At 43.0% G+C, this 20,670-nt stretch overlaps 1 pseudogene; it reads right to left on the bottom strand.

Moving 5' to 3' along the window:
- Positions 1-1,048: 1,048 nt before the first annotated feature.
- On the bottom strand, positions 1,049-1,094 carry LOC128770166 (U5 spliceosomal RNA; annotated as a pseudogene).
- Between the last annotated feature and the right edge of the window lie 19,576 nt (positions 1,095-20,670).

Below are 20,670 nucleotides of genomic sequence, written 5' to 3' on the forward strand. Positions count from 1 at the left end.
GCTTTCTGGACCTGCCTACAACTTCTATATAAGTTGTTGGGTGAGAGAACACCCTCTGGCTCTACGTGCTTTGTTGCACTTTGTCTGGTTGCTACATACATTTTTCTATTTATTAAATTTTTTTTTTTTTTAGCAGTCGGTATCCCCAACATAGCGGTTTGATGACGTGCCGTGAAAACCCTCTATACTACTATTTCATCAAGACCCACGAAAGAGTCTGGGTCGAAACGGAAAAATCTAAGCATCATATACATAAACCGATCAGGTAACACGAAGGCAAAGAATATAGTGTGACGTGATCAAAACATAACAAAAGCTTTTCATTATTTTAAAATCTTGCAATGTACTGTGGAATAACAGGCAACATGTGCAAACGTCATAATACTATTTCAATGACACCCACAAAAGAATCTGGGCCAAAACAAAACAAAACAAAAAAAAGAAACAAGTGTCATATACATAAACCGACTGGACTTAAAAAAATAGAGAAGCTGAGGGGCCGAACTAAGTCGTCCAAAAACCTCATCTCACCGCATGTATGTTCATCCGCTATTTTCGATTTCTCTTTGTGAAAGTGAAGGTTCCTTGACAGGAATCTGTGCAATGGTGTTCTTGTGTTAACTGTAGCTTCCTTCCAAACAGTTGATCTGGGTTCAATTCTCAAGCTTTGCCAATTGTTTTTGCCATCTAACCATGGATGGCAGAATTTTGTGCCTCAACTGTCAACACCACAAATGTCGCATTAAGGCTGGACGCGGACGACCAACACGTAGGTCTCAATGGGATGAAACAGCCAAACGTGCTGACCAATTACATCACAGAGACATGAGAATGAGGATCTCGACAAAAAGAGAGACACTTTGAGAGCAGGAAAACATGTTCTGAAAACCATGGAAATGGAGTGATGGCTCAATTGAAGTTAGACAACACACTCTGCTGGTACATAGATACACATCTTGGGAATAACAACTCTTCACTTGTGATCCAAAGTTATTGACTTGACAGGTTACATTGAACACAATAAGAAGTCCTACAAGAGCAGGGCATGTCCACGGGAATCTTTAGTAAAAGGCAAAAGATTTATACGATCTGAAGAGAAACATGAGCAAACTACTGACACTGAACCAGAGAAGGAGCTGTATTCGTCCATATCAACCTTTAACTCATGGTGTTGTTTAGCATTTGAACAAACCAGCACTTCAAGACAATCCTCTGAACCATCGTTCCAATAACATTTGTGAACTGGTGATCGTTTTTTGTCGTCAGTGACCTATTTTGCACACATATGAGTGATCAGAACACAAAAGAAACTTTTCTTGTGTTCAGCAGTTGTCCGTCCTACATCGTGCTGCTCTTGGTTGCAAACATCATCCACAACTTTGCTGATGTCCAGGAAGAGCTTGTGCGCTCATCAAAATGCAGCGTGACTCAGAGGAAAGGCCAAGTGCATGGAATGGAGACCCACTTCTTTGGTAAAAAATACATGAAGCAACATTCCCATCCATGAGGAGGATTGCAAAGAGACATCTCAGAGTAACTGCAACTTAGGACCAGCAGTGTTAAGGCTGGACAATGAATAAGTTCAAGAAGTGTGATGAAAGGAAAAAATGTAAACACGTTACTCTTTCTAAATCTGAACCTTAAATATGTTGGGAACAATGCCTGAAAAGGACTAAGGGATTATTCTGGGAATTATTCCTGAAGGTCTTTGTGGGCAAAGAGGAAATGGCAGTGGCGGGTGTCAGGGCCTGCAAGGCCTTCTCTGCTGCCTAAAAAATATCTGAATCACAGAGTGATGTTCATTGTATTTTGTCCATGGATACTTATTAAATGATTCCAGATTGTCTGTCAGCTTCCTTTCATTGCTTTTCCCATGGTTGCACTGCTTCCAGAGGTGTGTTTTCATATTTGAGCATTTAACCAATCACATTTCAGCTATTATTTGTTGCCAGGTTCAGAAATCTACCTGGAGGCCCCATCATCAGTTCTGCTGGCTCTGTAACATAAAATAAGTACTGTTGCTTTAACCAGTCACATTTGGAGTTGGCGACACCAAGGCCGTCGAGCAGGCGCACGGAAGCGTCAAGGGTTTTCACAGCCTGTGATTGGATAGTGCGAGAGTGTACGAGCCAGAGCTAGCAAACTGCACCTGTCGCGAGCTGCACTAGCAAATATAGTGTGTGTGTTAATGTAACCCAACCCACAATGGCTGAAGGAGGAGAAGAAATAGATTTTGTTGCAGATTTACCGTCAAATCCATTTTCAAGACGGACTTTTCAAGAAAAGTTGGACATCGTTAAGGAAGGTCAGGCAACTCCGAAGCTAGCAAACCTGTCATAACCGGGAAAAGGATTTGTCCGCCACTTTCAGTCCGCTAACTACCAGCGGTGCCCCTGGCTCACCGGCTCTGAGGATCACTGCAAATTGTACTGTTGGGAGTGCTTGTAATTTGCCACAGATCGACATGGTGTTTGGAGCAACACTGTACACCAAAGCACTGTCAGACACTTAAACGCAACGGTGCTCTCCAAAACTTTTGGGGAAACCACATTACTTACTAACTTACCACTTGACTGAAGGCCTAGGTGAAAAATTCACGGCTCGCCACTGCTAAATGGTGGCGGTAAATGACAGCCAACAGTATATGTGCACTTTTGACTGGAGTTGTTTAAAGCGTGACTCGAAACCAGTTGCTGTGTGGTTGTCTTGACCCAGCATGTGTTTTGAAAGTGTTTTATAATGTTATTTGCTGTGCATTTTTTCTCCGTCAGACGACATGCCATGTAGAGCATGAGACTCTTAATCTCAGGGTCGTGGCTTCGAGTCCCACGTTGGGTGCAACTTTTCAGCTTGTCCACTACCTTGTCCCCACAGAATGGACAGTAGAATACAATATTCCTATCACCTTGCCCAAAGGTTCTGCATCCCTGATGGATGAGGAGGACTCAACAAGCCACCTGCCTCTTGTTCCACCCAAATCACTCAGGCATTGTAACACGTTCCTCTCCTGAGTCCTCAGAAGTTGGCTTGCTAGCCGGAGTCATCTTTTCAAGATACATTGATGCAAATAAAGATAAAGACTCATGCTAACACTACCTTGACAGGGAGTAAGAGAGAGAAACACCCAAGACCAGGGGTCTCAAACCGGTCCTCAAAGGGCCACAGTGGCTGCAGGTTTTTGTTCCAACCAAGAGGACACCTTTTCACCAACCAGGTGTCTCAGGGGTAAACTCACTTGATTGTCAGTCAAGGGATGTTTTTTTCAGCTGCACCTGATTGGTCAAAATGTGTGAGCTTGTTTGGTTGGGAAAAAAAACCTGCACCTTCCCGGCTCTTTGAGGACCAGATTGCCCACCCCTGGTCTCGTGGTTCGTAACCTGCGTTGTGGCCGCAGCAACTTACTGACTGAGCTACCGAAGCATGTGTTGAATCCAATACACTAGAATGTGATGCGATGCAGAAATGTCTTGAATACTTGCTGGAGAAACAGACACTTATGTGACGTTTCCAACTCAAGCTTTGACCAAATGGCCTCATTGTTTTCTGCACATAAACGTCAGAAATTGAGAAACTGCACTGAGAACAAAACAGTGGACTACAAGAATATAAGAGAAACATTATCACAACCTTTAAGCAAAGCAAAAGAAGAGGTTCCAAACCGTCGTCACAATCCTGTCAGTTTTTTTTTTTATTCCGCTTTTTTATAATAATTATTTTCAGTGAATTTTGCAACTTTTGAGTCCAGAACCAATATTAAGTTTATGTTCATATTTACCTATTGCATTGTGATGCTAAATGCCATCAGGAACAGGTCGGTTAACAGCTCTGTTGATTCTTTTTTTTTTCCTCCATTGAATTATTTCAGCTCCACCTAAAGATGGACATGGTTGGGTCTAGAAAATGGATGTAATATAAAAATGTGAAAAATGTGCCTGCAGACTCTTTAGACAGAGATTTGAATGGTTCAGTTTCCTGTGAAAAGAAGCCAGCAGAATCCTTGTTAGTATAGTGGACAGCACCTTTGCCCTTCACGTGGACGACCGGCATTCGATTGCCCGACGCAGAGTTCATTTTCTTTACTTCAGGATGGTGAAGAGGCACACAGTTGTCCACAGCTCAGATGTGGGACATCTTGTCTTCTTCCTGGTAATTTGCTTGTGGAAGAGTTGAGTCAGAAACAGAGCAAAGGTGTCAGAGAGACAGAGAATTAGAATGAGAGGAGATCGAGTCTTTGTTGTCATTGTACATTAGCGAGTCACTTGCCCAGTGTAGTTTTCCCTGTTGAACATTGTCATTCAGCCTCACAGTGGGTTCCCTGTCCAAACAAGCACACGTAGTTTAACCAATCATGAGTCAGGTGAAACACAATGTGCTGCCTGAGAGAATCACTCCAGCAGACGTTTGTAAATAGTTATGCAGCTACCAAACGTCATCTCGCTCTAATACATGCAATGTTCTGGTTTGATCTGGAAAATCTCCTGCTCTTCCACTCCCTCACAGTCAGAAGGCTGCATTCAAGTACCAAAGCAGGATACTCTTCAATATCACGAGTCAGTTCTCCGTAGCACTGATGGATTTGGTCAGGTTCAATAAAAGTAGTGAATCTGGTTACTGTCTCTACTGAGTTCTAATCCCAACATCTCAGTTTTCCGAGGCTCAAAATGTGTCCTTGTGTGACCTTGTATGGCCGACTTGTTCATCGCCTTTGTGGTCATGGTTCCTCTCCTGCTAAAAAGTGTGTATGAAGGGCTCATTGGTCTATGATTCTTGCTTCGGATGCGAGAGGTCCCGGGTTGGAGTCCCGGATGAGCCCTCTGTCAGACAATGCTTTTAGAGCTCAGGTTTCTGTGCCCCCTCTGCCAGTGCATTGCCCAATATCGCAGATAATTTGGTGGTAACTTTTCAAATCAATAATAGCATCAAAAATCATGCACAAGACTCTGATGCATCACGTTATCTTTCAACATTTAATGTGAGTCAACGTCTAAGAATGGTGCTTAACTGAAACTTTGCTGGAAGTGCTGCTAAAAACACTCCAAATTCTTTCATTTGTCAATGTGCCGTGTTGTCTTCTTATTTGTGGCGAGAGCATTATGGCACCTCCACAGTCCTGGCAAATGAACTACATTGTTTCCAAACCTTTACAGTGAATCCCCATAGATGGCAAAAGGGATCCGTTTTAACAGGAACTGGCACAGTTTGTCTGGATGGGAATCGTGAGGCTCCGTGCGGTTGTAACCTCAGCACGTCCCTGCGTGGGCTCAAACTACCATTCTTTTTAGTGAACAGGAAGGAAGTGGGGTGATGATGATGACACTGTTGAACCATCGCTCTGACGTACTGATTCTGGACCTCTGAAGTTAAACTAGTTAAACTAGTCAGCACGATCGCCGTCAACAGAGTTCAATAAAACAGTCTGAAACAGCTTCTCGCTACCTGTCAGCTTCAATCGCTCTTCCTCAACTGTCATAGGAACCTTAGAGAGGATGCACAGCACGTCTGCAGTGCTCCTTCAACACAAGGAAGCTGGGGTTTCACCAATTGTGCCTGTAATTTGGGATTCATTTCAACCAGCAAGATGAGAGAGAAGAAGGATACACCAAAATGTCAAAACTGTTTGATTTATGGCCCTGGAGGTAATAAAACCCCTCCCCTTCCAGAGATAATAAAACCAACCCCTCCCCCTTTTTATATAAAAAAGAAATTAAAATAATAACCCCTCCCCGTTTTTATATAAAAAGAAATTAAAATAATAACCCCTCCCCCTTTTTATATAAAAAGAAATTAAAATAATAACCCCTCCCCTTTTTTATATAAAAAGAAATTAAAATAATAACCCCTCCCCTTTTTATATAAAAAGAAATTAAAATAATAACCCCACCCTTTTTTTTTTATATCAACAGGGAATTAAAATTATAACCCTCCCCCTTGTTTTATGACAGGAAGGGTAATAATTAACCCTATCATCCCTTGTTTTATAACAGCTGTGTGACTTGTGTGTATATATATTTAACCTTCAGACCGTCACAAGGAGCAAGGAACCAGCAAACACAACCAACTCGCAATGTCTGTCCCTACAACGGCGCGTGGATCACCAGTGATCAGTGAGACAGCTGTGACTGTTATTGAGGACCCGTGGATGGGTGCTGGGGCTCCCCGTAAATCTGTAATGTACCTACGGCGTACGCAGGCGCCACCCGGGGAATCTTTGCGGGATGAGTGGTCTCTAGAGCCTTACGGTCGTCGAGGGAGATGGGGGTACGTGTTTAAGTATGAAACAGCTGAATTGTACATTTACCAACTGGATGACGACGAAACCTTGAGTGCCTATACGGAGATGGCCGTGTTATCGTCTAACGACTGGGGTGTGCTGAGAGAGGTGAAGCCGGAAAATCTTCCAAGGGCTGAAGAAGAAGAAGAACAACAACAACATCGTCAGAAGGCTGGAGCCGGGTCTAACAAAGCTGATCGAATGGAGAGGAAGCCGTCCTTCGTGGCTATATGGCTGGCTAAAATCTCAGGATCAGGACGGTGGTCCTTCAGAGCCCTCCATAAAGTATCAACAGGAGTCACGAGTGAAGAAGAAGAAGATTTCGTCCTGGAGTATTTTAATTCTGATTGCGGTGTATTTCGTACTCTGTTAACCATACCTTTGGATGCTTGGAGTGAAAAAATCCGCGAGATTTCTCCAAAAATCGACGGCCTCTTCTACCATAGCCGCTTATGGGATGATACCCTTGTGTTGAAAAAAGCACTGACCTTTTAGTCCCGCCCTTTGGACCGCCTACTCGCTGACGGTTGCTATAAAAGAGGGTGTTTTCCAGAGCGACACCCTGCAGACGTACCCGGCGGAACAAACGCATCCAGGACAACGATGAGGACCGAAGGTGTTCCGAGACGTATTGCCACTATCTTCCTCGGAGCTGCTACAGGCGGTGCTGGGTACGGAATGAACAACCCCACGCCGACCCATCTACTTCCTGTGGTAGAAGACGATACAGGTGATGGTCATGAGTACGAGGGTCCTAACAACGGCATGACGGACGGAGCCTGTCCTTCATTGACCATCAAAGACGACACAGACGACTCTGATGCAACTGAAATGGAAGACGTGGACGATGAGGAGGAACCTGTAGGGAGAGCAACAACCTCCAGTCCTGAGAACGAAACTGTCGGCGTGCATCCGCCTGCTTCATCCTCAGCTTCTCAAGACCAAGAACCAGCAGCTAATGATGAAACGGATGGATGGATAAGCGGTTTCTTCCTGAAAAAGCTGTAAAGACAGTTGTATTTCATCTACTAGGTAAAACCATGCGCAGATATTGGAGGGAGATCTGCTACGGCTGCCAAGTAGACCATCCCAGCCAAGTACAACACAGCTGTCTTGAAGAGATGGAGGATGATTTCTACAGCCTTAACTTCTACCCGTTGATGAAAAGACTCTGTAACAACAACTTTCTGCCTGCTATACAACACTACTTGACCGTGAATGACATACAACCGGAGAAAATGAGAACCAAGGCTACGGCTGAGACAGTCTTGCTCGAAATGAGGTCTCCAAAATCAAGCGTCTGGAACGAATACATCAAATACGAGCCAGAGGATCTTCTAATTGAACGTCTGGAATCAGCAAGTAGAATCTGGAATAGAACGCCGGTCCTGGACGATGTCACAAACACGAGATACCCTCGTATGTGATATTTTTTTTTTTGCTTTTACTGTCTTTGTATAACTTTACGATCGAATCCTGACATAACCTGTTTAATAAAAAAACATTAAGAAGCATATTCGGATCTCGGCTCATTCATTTCTCATTTAACATGTCGGTGAAACACATCATTAAAAGAGTTTATTACAATCCTCTTCACCCCGGGAGCTACGGAGGTGCGGATCGTCTTCGTCGAGGGGTGCAGGCTGAGACTGGAAAACCAGTCAGTTCTAAATCTATTAAAGATTTTTTATCAAAACAGGATGCTTACACCCTGCATAAACCGGTCAGAGTAAACTTTCCGAGAAACAGAGTATTTGTTCACAGGCCACTTCAACAATTCCAGGCCGACCTATGCGACATGCAGGCGTTGGCTAGATATAACGACGATCAAAATTACTTGTTGACCGTTATAGATGTATTTTCAAAGAAGGCCTATGTACGCGTTTTAAAAAGAAAGACTGCGATTGAGACAATGAAGGCGTTTGAATCAGTGCTGGAGGAGAGCGGGACGCCTGCAAAGCTACAGACGGATGACGGGAAAGAATTTTTTAACAAGAGTTTCCGGGCTTTGATGGAAAGGAAGGGTATTAATCATTTTTCAACAGCGAGTGACGTTAAGGCCTCTGTGGTTGAGAGATTTAACCGCACTCTTAAAAATCGGATGTGGAGATATTTTACAGCTAAAAACACTCTACGTTACATCGAGGTTTTACAGGATCTAGTAAAGAGTTATAATCACAGCTATCACAGTAGTATAAAAATGACACCGATGGAAGTAACTAAAGAAAATACTCTGCAAGTGTTTGACAATCTTTACATTAGACCGTCGAGAGGTCGACAGAAGCCGAAATTTAAGGAGGGCGATCATGTTAGGATATCAAAACTACGAGGTGTATTTGACAAAAAGTATGAGCAGAGTTTTACAGACGAGATATTTACGATAACTGAATGTATTCACCGCAACCCGCCTGTGTATAAATTGAAAGATTTCGACGGCGAACCCATCCAGGGGTCATTTTATGATCAAGAATTACAAAAAGTACAACTCGTTAAGGATAAAGTATTTCACGTTGAAAAGATTCTCAAGGAACGCCGCGTTAAAGGAGAGAGACAGGTCTTTGTCCAGTGGAAGAACTGGCCTGAAAAATTCAACAGTTGGGTAAAAGCTTCAGATATAAAAAATATATAAGACGATCCTTCTTTACACCAGGCGTCATATCATCATGTACGGCTCAAAGAACACTGGCTTCTATGTGACTTTACCATCAAACGCCAGCGCAAAAGTTTTTAAAGACAACTCGATCGGTACTTTCCGCGTTGATTTAGCACAACATATCGATTTAAACGGGAAATGGGAGGTGGCTTTGACGGAGATTACATACCCTCACACATGGCATAATATTCCGGAGGATGCGGCATCATTTTACTGGAAACCGAACCCTAGAGGAACTGATTCCAACACAAACACGGCTCCCCCAAGAGGATCAGATTCAGATGCTAACACGTCGAGGCGGCATAAAGATGAATTTCATAGAGCCATGGCGAGACTTAGGGCTCCGGATCCTGACGCCAGCGCCTCACCTCAGAGGAAAAAAGACGAATCACGAGGGGTTGATCGACATTTCAAAACTGCAGGAACAGATATTTCTAAACTGAAGTTCAAGGGTGGATATTACAGCTCTATTAATCAGATTACAACCGAGTTGGAGCAAACCTTTAAAAAAACCAATAACAATATACGCTTCCTGTTTGACGGTGCACGGCAAAAAATTGATCTTCAAGGAGACGGGCAGAACCTAGTGCTTTTTAACTCGCCTTTAGCTTACATGTTAGGTGTAGAGCCTGGTCATTGGATCAATTTTTGCGAGTTCAGAGCACCCCACCCAGTTGATTTAAAAGCGGGGTTTTACCATCTTTACTGTTACAGCGACGTTGTAAGACCTCAGCTTGTAGGGGATGCATATGCACCGCTTTTAAGAACGGTGGAAATCAAGGGTCGTTACTCAGATATAATCACACAACATTTTAACCCTGCTTACTATTTACCAGTTGCCAAGAACCATATTGAAAATATTCAGGTACAAATTAAATCAGATCTTAACAAACCAGTCAATTTTACCTTTGGAAAAGTGGTGGTGACTCTACACTTTAGACCTGTTACTTGATAGGATATTATATAACCCTCGTATCGTCGTCTGGAAATCCATTCATCATCACAACGCCGGAGAGAGATAACCCTCCTTTGCAGACCACGTCATAAACAAACACAATGGTACATGCAGGCTTAAGAGACGACCCGCACAGATTTGTACAATATTATGAAAAACAGGTGGGCGGAGATCTACCCGGGTTCTACGGTGCCCCGGTTATGTACGGACGAGGCATCGGTTCCCTCTTCTCAAAAATGTTTCGGTTTGTATCACCTCTGTTGAAAAGAGGTATTGCCATAGCAAAGCCTCATCTCAAATCAGCAGTGGGTAACATAGCCTCGGATATGTTCACCCGTACCGTGAGAGGAATGAGCGATCAACAGAGACAGGAAGGGTCAGGTGGTATAGCCGTCTTATCACGAAGGACAAAGAGACGACCACCAGGACGACGTGTAACACAGAGCTCAAATAAACGTACAAACAAAAAAAGAAAGAAGCCAGTTGACAGAAGCAAACGGGCCAAGAGGAAGTCCAGAGGGAGCTCCGATATATTTTAAAAAACCTTATATACAGTAACATGGCGCTCCTACACCAGAAATCTACTGAATGCACATTGGCAAAACTGGATTTATTCACGCCGCCGATGACGCAGCTTTCCATCGAGGACAAAATTTACACAGAAATTGCTCCAGTAGCCGCTATCAGCGAAGGAGGACCGATTGAGTTTTTTATACCGGGAGACGGCGAAAAGTATCTAGACCTAAACGACACCCTTCTACACGTGTGTGCAAGAATTACTAATGCCGATGGCACCCCGCTGGCTAACGACGCAGCAGTCGGCCTCATCAATTATCCTCTAAACACAATCTTTGATCAGTGCGATGTGGTTCTGGGGGATCGGATGATTTCGCAGTCCAGTTCCACTCACCCGTACAGAGCTATGATTGAAACACTTCTCAACTTTTCCGGCGACACTCTTAAAACACAGTTTAGCGCCGGTCTTTTTTACCAAGACACACCCGGGTCGGTCGATCGTCACTGTAAACGGACCCAACGCTGGCCTTAATAAACGGGCAGAGTTCACGAGCAGATCCAGAGAAGTACACCTTCTCGGTCCTCTTCACAGCGACATATTTTTCTGCGAGAGACTGTTATTAAACTCGGTCAATTTAAGAATTAAACTCACCAGGGCGAACGATGCCTTCTGTCTGACCGGGCCCCGCGACTCCACCTTTCGTCTGAAAATCCTCGGCGCCTCTCTGTTTGTGAAGAAAGTCACTGTTTCGCCAGCTGTGAGAATAGGTCATGCAGCGGGTTTGTTAAAAGGAAATGCTCTCTACCCCCTCTCACGAGTCAACGTAAAAACATACTCCATTCCAGAAAACTCAAGAATATGTACCCAGGAGAATTTATTTCTGGGTTCAATACCTAAATACGTGGTTTTAGGGATGGTGCATCATGAGGCGTTTACCGGTAGGAGAGATCTCTCCCCGTTCAATTTTCACCATTACAACACCGAATATATCGCCCTCTGTCAGGACGGTCGACAGATCCCCGCTAAAGCTTTTCAACCTCAGTTTAATAACGGTATGGCGGTCAGAGAGTTTTATAACATGATTCTAGCTACAGGAAGACATTTGAAGGATCTACCGCTAAGCATTGACCGCGAAGGTTTTAACGGAGGTTATTCGTTGTTTGCGTTTAATCTCAATCCAGCCGACGACAACGACGCTCTCTCCCCTGTCTCAAATGGGAATTTAAGACTGGAGATGAGATTCAGAGTACCCTTACCAAACACCGTAACACTGATTGTGTACGCTTGTTACGATTCCATTCTGGAGATTGATGCGAAAAGACAAGTGTTGGTGGACTATTATTAAAAAAAAAAAAAGTTATGGATAGTCTCCAGTTACAGAGGCTGCTGAGAGGTCTCTTGGGTGACACATTTTACGGTGTATGGCCGTCGGATAAGTTGCCTCAATACACTCAACCCCTCAGACTGCCTGCATATTTCGTCGTCAACACACACCCGGCACATAAACCAGGAGAGCACTGGTTGGCTTTAACTCTCGAAGAAGACGGTAGAACAACTTTCTTTGACTCATTCGGAATGGGGCCGTACTTTTCACATTACCCTGAAAATATTTTAAAGTTTCTCAAGAAACATTCAGGCAACATCAAGTACAACAATGGCCAACTACAGCATGCTCTATTGTTTGTATGTGGTCATCATTGCGTCTTCTACCTCTGTCATCGCGCTAGAGGGCTGTCTATGGGAGAAGTATTAAGTCTATACAGCGACGATACCCTAAAAAACGACCTCATGGTATACATCTTTGCGAAAGGACATCAAAAATGTCTAAAAAGATGTGCACACTGTCCGTGGAAACAACAAAACTGTTCTCTTCTGTATTTTAAAGACTATTGTAACGTGTGACTAATCTTATTTTGTTTGTGCGTGTGTTTAAAAGAAAAATCTGTAATCACATAATAATTCAATAAAACATTTTATTGATGAAAAGACAATAACCGTGTACAAGACAATTATTCAGGAAAACCATCGAGGTGTTAGAGACAATTTCTTCCCTTTGGTCACTACACGTGTCAAGCGTCGTCGAGGTGTCGCTTTAGGATCCTTTGGGTCGGGAGACCAGCTCTCAGCTATACTTTTCTTTCGCGAGATAGAATTCGATTTAAGTCTCTGATATTGAGCCCTCGCTTCAGGAGTGGACAGCAGTGTGAGAGGGATGTTTAGCTTTAATAATGTGACGAGAAACTCGGACCAGCCCTCAGGTAATGAAGAACTCATTTTCTTATACGGTAGGGAAAGGTACTTGAATATATCAATCACATGAGAGCCTTTTACAGCATTTCCTTCATACATAAATTCGCCATTCATATTCCAACCATCACCGTTTTTGGATATCCTCTGGATAATGTATTCAGCATTTCTTCGAGCTTTTGACGGAAGGCTATTTAGAATATTCTTACCCAAGTCGTCTGTTACAGAGGGTGTTTTTAGAACACTTTCGACACGACTGTTAGAGTCGTGGGGATGATCGCTGACTCCGTCTCGTTGTAAAGTCAGAGTTACTCTCCTTTGGTCTCTCTGATCCTGTTTCGTAAAGGTTAAATATCTTTGCAATAGAGCATCGTACTTTTTAATCTTCTCATACGAGTTTAACTGAGAATCATTTAGAATGGACCTCATCTTGTCATTTAATTCATCTTCGGCAGTTTCACGGATGTCGGGGGTTGGACGTGATAACCGGTTAATTTGCTGAGGAGAGACGAGATACATTTTCTGGACAGTCTTCATGGTGTTTTACTTCTTTACAAGTCCTCCTATTAGATTTCCAATGATTGGAACGGCAGCCGCTAGCAACGGCAAAATGAATCCTCCCGATTGCTTTTTAAGAATCCTTAATTTACGCTTCACGCACGCCTTTTTATTAGCCAAGAGTCTGATGTTTTTCTTCTGTTTTTTCAGTTTTTTGAACTGAGCCTGCGACAATGGTACATTCCCCTTCAAAACATTCAGGGCGATCTCACCGAGAGCTTGAATAAAGTCCCGAGAACTACGCATCAAAATGTCTTTACGTTTCTTTGACGGAGCATGGTATAGTTCCTTAAGTAAACCCGCGTTTCTTTTTATACGCGCTGACATAACTTAAGCAGACGTTTTTGGTATGTACACCGTGTGACGTTGATGAGGAAGTATCCCGGTCCTTAGTCTGTAGCGTTCTGGACATGAGGGTGTTAGATCAACAATTAAGTACCCGTGTGCGTCAGCTGTAGCATCTTCAAAGCTTTCAAGAAAGAAAGCTCTTTGAGACGGGTAAACCTGTTGAGCAAGAACTTTTATCTGCATTTTATCGCGAGGATTCTTAAACAGTACAAAGTAATTGCTATTCAGACTAATAGTACGACTATATTTACCACGATGAAATAAGTTTTGCGTCAGCATTATAACACTCATATTTTTATGATGTCTGTACTGTGTAAAAATGCGAACAACCTCAGGGTTTTCAGAAGCTTCAAAAATAACATCGTCAAGAATAATCAAATGTTTTCTATCAGAAGGAAATACATCTTCATTTTCAAAAGATTCAGGTAAACCTTCAATGAATTTGATATTTTTATTCATCTTTTGCAATTCACTGTACATCGGTTGAAAAGAAGTATAAATCCATACAATATTTACATTGGCATCATCCATAACATGTTCACAATTTTCAAGTATACATTTTACAAAATGGGTCTTTCCTGACCCTGATGGCCCCACCACTAGACATGAAAATGGTGTTTTCAAACGAGGATCGAAATGAATTTCTTCCATAATGACCCCTCATCCACTCAAAACTCAGAACCCGAAAGGTTTGGTTGTGCCGTCTGAAAACAAACGCCTTTTATCGTACACGACCCGGAGTTTTTTAGTAACTGATCTGTTTTTTAAAGTGATGTTCTTTTTATCCCTCACAATGCTGTGTTGACGGGTCTCAAGCAGCCCATCAGGTGAATTCTGTAAATAGCCCTCTACAAGATCTCTGACAGAGTCAAAGTTTATCTGCTGACAAGCCTCTTTTGTTTGCGTGATACCTTTAACTTTCATCACAACCTTCTTCTGTCCTTTGGTCCTATAAGCATACGTCTTAGGACCCGCCGAAACAAAGTCCTCGATGCTATCCCCGTCGAGTTCATCAGTCAGATCACCGAGATAGTTACCTAATTTTAAAGGCGTCTCGCCGTCTTTCACCACATATATCAAGCTGTCTGTGTCAACATAGAGAACATTCTCCTGCAATTTCTCCATGTAACTGTACAACTTCAGACGTGCATAAGCAGTGGTAAAAGCTCCGATAAAAACATTGCTGCTTTTACCAGGAGGGTAGAGACCCTTGTAACGCCACTGGATCACAACTTTTTTCTCATCCAGCACGTTAAAGTAGCTGACCTCGTATTTCCCTGAAAACAAGAAACTGAAAAACTCGTTGGGGTCTGACACTACAGAAACCTGAGACATGTTCTCCCTCTGGCAGAACTTGCCCCACAGGCTATTAAGACAAGCTTTAGCCACCTGTCTCTTTGCAGGGTTGTGACAAATCTTATCAGCACAAAGCAAAATCCCCTGATGGGTTTGATAATCCTTAATGTATTTGTCGCGGCTTTCCTGATCAACGGCCTCAGCAGGGTAACCAGAAGCCTCCTGTTTGCCCTTCAGGAATGTACGGATGTAACCTGTGAAAATACAATCGCTAGAGCTATCAAAATGCCATACTTCAATAATCTTGGCCACCCTGTATCCCTTGTCCAGAGCCTTGTTGAACTCAACCGTGACCCAGACCCCTGTCAAAGCACGCTCATCATCATTATGCGTACAGCCATTGTCTTGAACATTATGACTTGAACAGATACGGCATAACGTGAAGTGTAATTTACCCCCTGGTCCTCTGTAGGGTAAAACGGGTACATATAAACCCCTAGGAGGATAGACAACCGCCTTGATAAGACCAAAGTACTGTCTGGGATCCCCAAAGTCCTTGTGAATTATTCGGGGGTGACCTAGGGGATAGGAACACGTGCTGGTGACATAAGGATACAGAGACGTGACATCAGCGTAATAAACTTTTTCACCAGGCTTAGCCGTGTAACGCAACTTTAAAGCGCTGGTTCTACCACCGTAGAGGGCATTACGAGGGTTGAGAGGCTCAGGGGTGTCAAAATCTAAGAGAAAGTCTCTGAGATCATCACACGATTGTCGAAGTGAACGCCATTCGTGTTCCCAGATGGTAATAAGACGCACCCCATGATCAGACTTTAACGCCTGCTCTCTCTCCATCGTAGCAGAGTAGAATTCACCATATGGTCTACCTCTTAACGGACAGACTGCATGAGGGTCAACACATGAGGGACAACCGTGGAAGAAACATCCATAAAACTCCCAGACCTGCTTAACACCGTCAACTTCAGCATAACCGTCAACAAAATACTGACCAAACACCATCTCCCCACGGTTCAAGGCATGTTGTATGGAAATGCCCTGTCTGTGTGATTCCCATTGCAACCACTGGATGGAAGCGTCTGAGAACCTCTTGTTACCTCTTGTTACATAATTGTTGGGACATGGTATGGCTAATGTGTCTGGTTTTAAAAAGTTGGTCCTGAAAACAGCCATACACGCAGAGGCGATTGTTACGGACGAGAGTGCATCAACACCCGTTTCTTTAAAAAACTCCTCTCTAAATATCACACACCCTCTGGCCAGAATGTCGACATCGTTTTTACAATAGTGAATAGCTTCACTCCTGAAATTGAAAGAATTCTCACACACAGATTCGTACCAGCTGTAAAAATCTCTCTGTTCAGGGTCTGACATGCCCTCAACGCCGTAGTCTGACGGAGGAGGATACACCCCTATGTAATGCAGACGGTCTTTCGAGCTAAACTTGTGTGGAAAAAAACCCTTGCACTGATCGGTGAAACCTAGAGCTTTAGGCATGGAGCTGAGTCGCATGGTTAGAAATGAGAGAGAGTCGATGAATTTTAGCTTGTAGTGAGGATCCTCAAGACAAAGTATCTTACTACCGGTCATGATTAACCTCTTTGGTATTAACCCTTCATCAAGCATACCTCTCAAGACAATGACACTGTCAAAACCCCTGGCATTATGCGCAACAAAAACACAGCCTCTAAACCGGTTCTTTCTGAAATATAAAAGAAACGCTCTAACACAGTCGAGACCATAAAACACCTGTTCTTCACCTCTCTGCGTCTTTGCACACACTAAAAAAGGGACATGTCTACCCTGGTCGTCTGTAAACGTTTCAAAATCGTAAAAAACCAGATCGGGATGCTCCGTCTTCCTGGCAACCGGCTGAATGTAGCACTGATGGACCTCGTTTGTCGATGATAATTTTACATTGCAGATGTTACATTTAAGCACAACGCAACAATGGTTGGGTTTACCCGTTTTTAACGGCATATACCGACACCTTCCGCATTTTTCACATTTTTTGTATCTCTGACAGAGACTTGACCCGTTAGCGCCAATCTCTTTGTGTCTCACGATGCATGATGGCGTTCTACAAACCCGACGACAGTCGCAGCAAGTTACAGGGTCTGGGACCTCTGTAGGGCAAACAGGATTGTGACAAACGCTACAATGACCTTTGCAGATGTGTTTTGATTTATCTTCATACCCCTTATGACAGCTGACGCAAAAGTAGCGTGTTCCTAAAAAACCCTTTGGATTCTTCACCCCGTAATAGTGTCCCTGAAGTAGAAACAAGTATAAGGGATCCAAACCATCAGCTAAACCTGTGACATAATGTGCTAATGGTTGGTTTGGTGTCGTTTTATGAAACACAACAATTTTACGCCTCACTATCCGTTCAAACAGGGGTATATCTGTGAATGTAATAGGTGTTTGAGAATCTAAACCAGCTTTGCTTTGTAATTCCCTCCCCAAATCAACACAATCTTGATACGTACGGTGAGGATTAAGGAGACAAGAAAGGCTGATTGCGAAGCAAAGCTGATCAGTTCCATCACCATCAACTACATAGAGATGTCGTCTTTTTTTACCGATAATTTCGGCATCCAGTGTCTTCTCGAGTTTGCGTTTAGTGCCTCCTCGAGGGTTATGTACAATTTGGACCGTTAATTCAATTCTCATACCCATAGCGATGACTCTGTCGGATTGCACGGTGTTGCTAAGGAGGTCCTCAAAAGCGGGGTAGATATTTCCCCCGTCGCCTTCAACCACAACATTAACGTGTTCTTGAACACCTTCACCAACCACTTCAAGCTGAACCACATCCTCTCGATCTGCCAGTCTCTGCGCTTCATCAGCCAACTCTCTGACCTGTTGCATCAAACCTCTGTAGAAAGTAGCTAGATCAGGAGTGTCTGGTACAGCAGGACGTGTTAGCACCCTTCTCATCCTATCGGTGTTAAAAGCCTCTATGACTTCTGATTCAATACCGGCACCTCCAACACAGCATCCTTCCTGTACAAAATCACCGTCATCATCAACACTGTCATCGCTGCAGCTAGAGTCAGACGGGTCTATCAGAGGGTCAAGAGCAGGTGTCCCTGAATCGGTCGTCTGTAGGTTATCAACAAACCTTTCTAACCAATTGTCGTTGTCTAAAGAGGTATCAACCCTACCCTCGCATGATGATGCAGGAACCATATTTAAAATACGATTATCCTCTCTCTCAGCGAAAAAAATGGACTCCATGTTTTCATTTATACTCGGATCATAGACCGGCTCTACATCCTCCTCCTCAGACATGCCGTCAAACAAGCCAGACAGAAACATCCGTGTCGGTGAAGCACTCTGGTCAATGAGGTGTGGTGTAGTGTCCTGGTTGTGGGTGGATTCAGGGTCAGAACCAGAAGGAAAACCATCATGATCGGCCATAATTTAATAATAATAACGATAACAATGAAATAATAATTAAAAGAATTTAATAAACCAAACAGCAACCTCAAAACACAATCACCCGCGGTGCCTTTTAATAATCAGACTCCGAAGGGACCTTACTGTGGCTGAACTTCATTCAGATCAGTCCACGACGTCTGTTGCCACCAGGTCCTTGTAGTTTTAGGAGTCTCACAATTTCAGACAGTAGCGCTTTATTTGTGATCTCCTTTCTGACGTTTTCTGTAACGATGATAATAATAATATATAAGACATATGCATCACAGCTGATTACTCATTGAAAAAAAAAAGTTGTTAATCTTACCTTCGCGTAGATTTCTCGTCAACCGTCGATATCTACGTGCTTGACGTGCTTGAAGTGCTAGACGACGTTCAAGCGTACGCACTCGGCATTCAAGCTGTTGTTTTACAGTTGTTGTAGCATAGAATGCCAATTGGGTCTGTGATGGCTGTGATGGTGGAGTCTGGGGTCGGTTTTGGGGCGATGCGACAGAGCTCTCGGGGTCTGGAAGTAGAGTCCGGGGATGGTTGAGGGGTGATGCGCCGTAAGTCGCCGGCTGTGTCCGAGGCGCTGTCCGGAGGGTGTCTGAGGCCGCTGTTGGTGTTGGTGATGTTGACGGTGGTGGTGGTGGTGGAGGTGTGGGGTGGCCGGATGCTGACGGCGAGTCCACGGTAGGGAACGATCCAGATAGTAGACCCAGTGGAACCGTAGAAACCGGTGTCGATGTCTCCCACAAAGGCCAAGACCCAGGAGGGAGAGCTGGAACAGAATATCAGCAACAATACAAAATGTAAATACAATCTCGAAGCAAGACGCCAGATAGCAGTTATTACCATATGAATATAAGCAGAGTAGTATGAAAATAAGCTGAATAAAATATGAAAAAATACGACCTACAGAAAAACACAATTACGTAATCATATAACTGTGTAAAGCCAGGTTGTTTTCTAGCGATGACAATAATAAAACAAAATGTGTAGCATCCTTATCAATACTCATAGGAAAACCATCATCACAACAGAAGCAAATAGTGAAGAGCAGTAAAAAAATAAAATAAAATAAAATAAAATAAAATAAAATAAAATGAAAAAATATATAATAATAATAATAATAATAATAATAATAAATAGTAATTAAATAAATAATAAAATACAATAATAAATAAATGTAGGGATCTACTCAGGATCAACATTTAAAGCATAAAAAACAAATAGTAAATCACTAGTGTATACTGTCATTAAAGCACATTACAATTGGTAAAATCACGACCTCTAGTGACCGCTGTCGTTAAAGCATAGTATAAAATAGTAATCACGACCTCTAGTGGCCGCCGTCGTTAAAGCATAGTATAAAATAGTAATCACGACCTCTAGTGGCCGCCGTCGTTAAAGCATAGTGTAAAATAGTAATCACGACCTCTAGTGGCCGTCGTCGTTAAAGCATAGTATAAAATAGTAATCACGACCTCTAGTGGCCGCCGTCGTTAAAGCATAGTATAAAATAGTAATCACGACCTCTAGTGGCCACCGTCGTTAAAGCATAGTAGTAAAATCACAATGACGCTTAGCAACAGTTACTCAAACACCTTCAATAGTAAAATGACACCGTCTAAAGCACATAGCTAGAACATAGACAAACCGCATTAGAGATAACACACACACACACACACACACACACACACACAATAGCAAACATACAGCCATTCAACTGATACTGAATGGTGGAGATGTGTGTTGAAAAAAAATTGAGATTCACATCTTACCAAACGTTGGAGAAGGCGATGAAGTGACAGGTAGAGGGCGCGATGTACTCGTTGTCTTTGTATCTGTTTTTTCACATGAAAAAATAAATAAATACATTTGTGGACGTAAACTATCACTCTAAAAATGTTTTTTCTCACCTCCTATCAGTTGTGGTGTCTGGTGAGTGAATGGATCGCCGAGTGAACACACTACTCCTCCGACCTCTGACTGAACGTCTGTTTTCATACGCACAGACGTTGAATAAAACAAAAAAAACATAGGAAAGTTAAATATAAAGCACATCGACACAATGTGGTTAAAATACTTTTTTTTTTTTTTTTTAATTTTTTTTTTATTTTATTTTGACTGAACTGGATGTTTTGCTCGCACCGTCGAACAGTTGAAGCGTCCCGTCCAATGAATGACCCGACTCCGCGGTGTCCGGACGAGTTCCCAGCCGCGTCTGATTTCCTGGTTCCTGGTGGCCTTTTCATGTACACACACACACACACACACATCCATTATTCTTTACCTAGTTAACGTAATAATGATTAGAATCGGTGTCTCCTTCTCACCGATGGTTCGCAATGGTCCTGCCTTCTGTGATGAATTATACCGAC

This window comes from Synchiropus splendidus, chromosome 13, assembly GCF_027744825.2.
Source record: "Synchiropus splendidus isolate RoL2022-P1 chromosome 13, RoL_Sspl_1.0, whole genome shotgun sequence".
In the NCBI taxonomy this organism is placed as follows: domain Eukaryota; kingdom Metazoa; phylum Chordata; class Actinopteri; order Syngnathiformes; family Callionymidae; genus Synchiropus; species Synchiropus splendidus.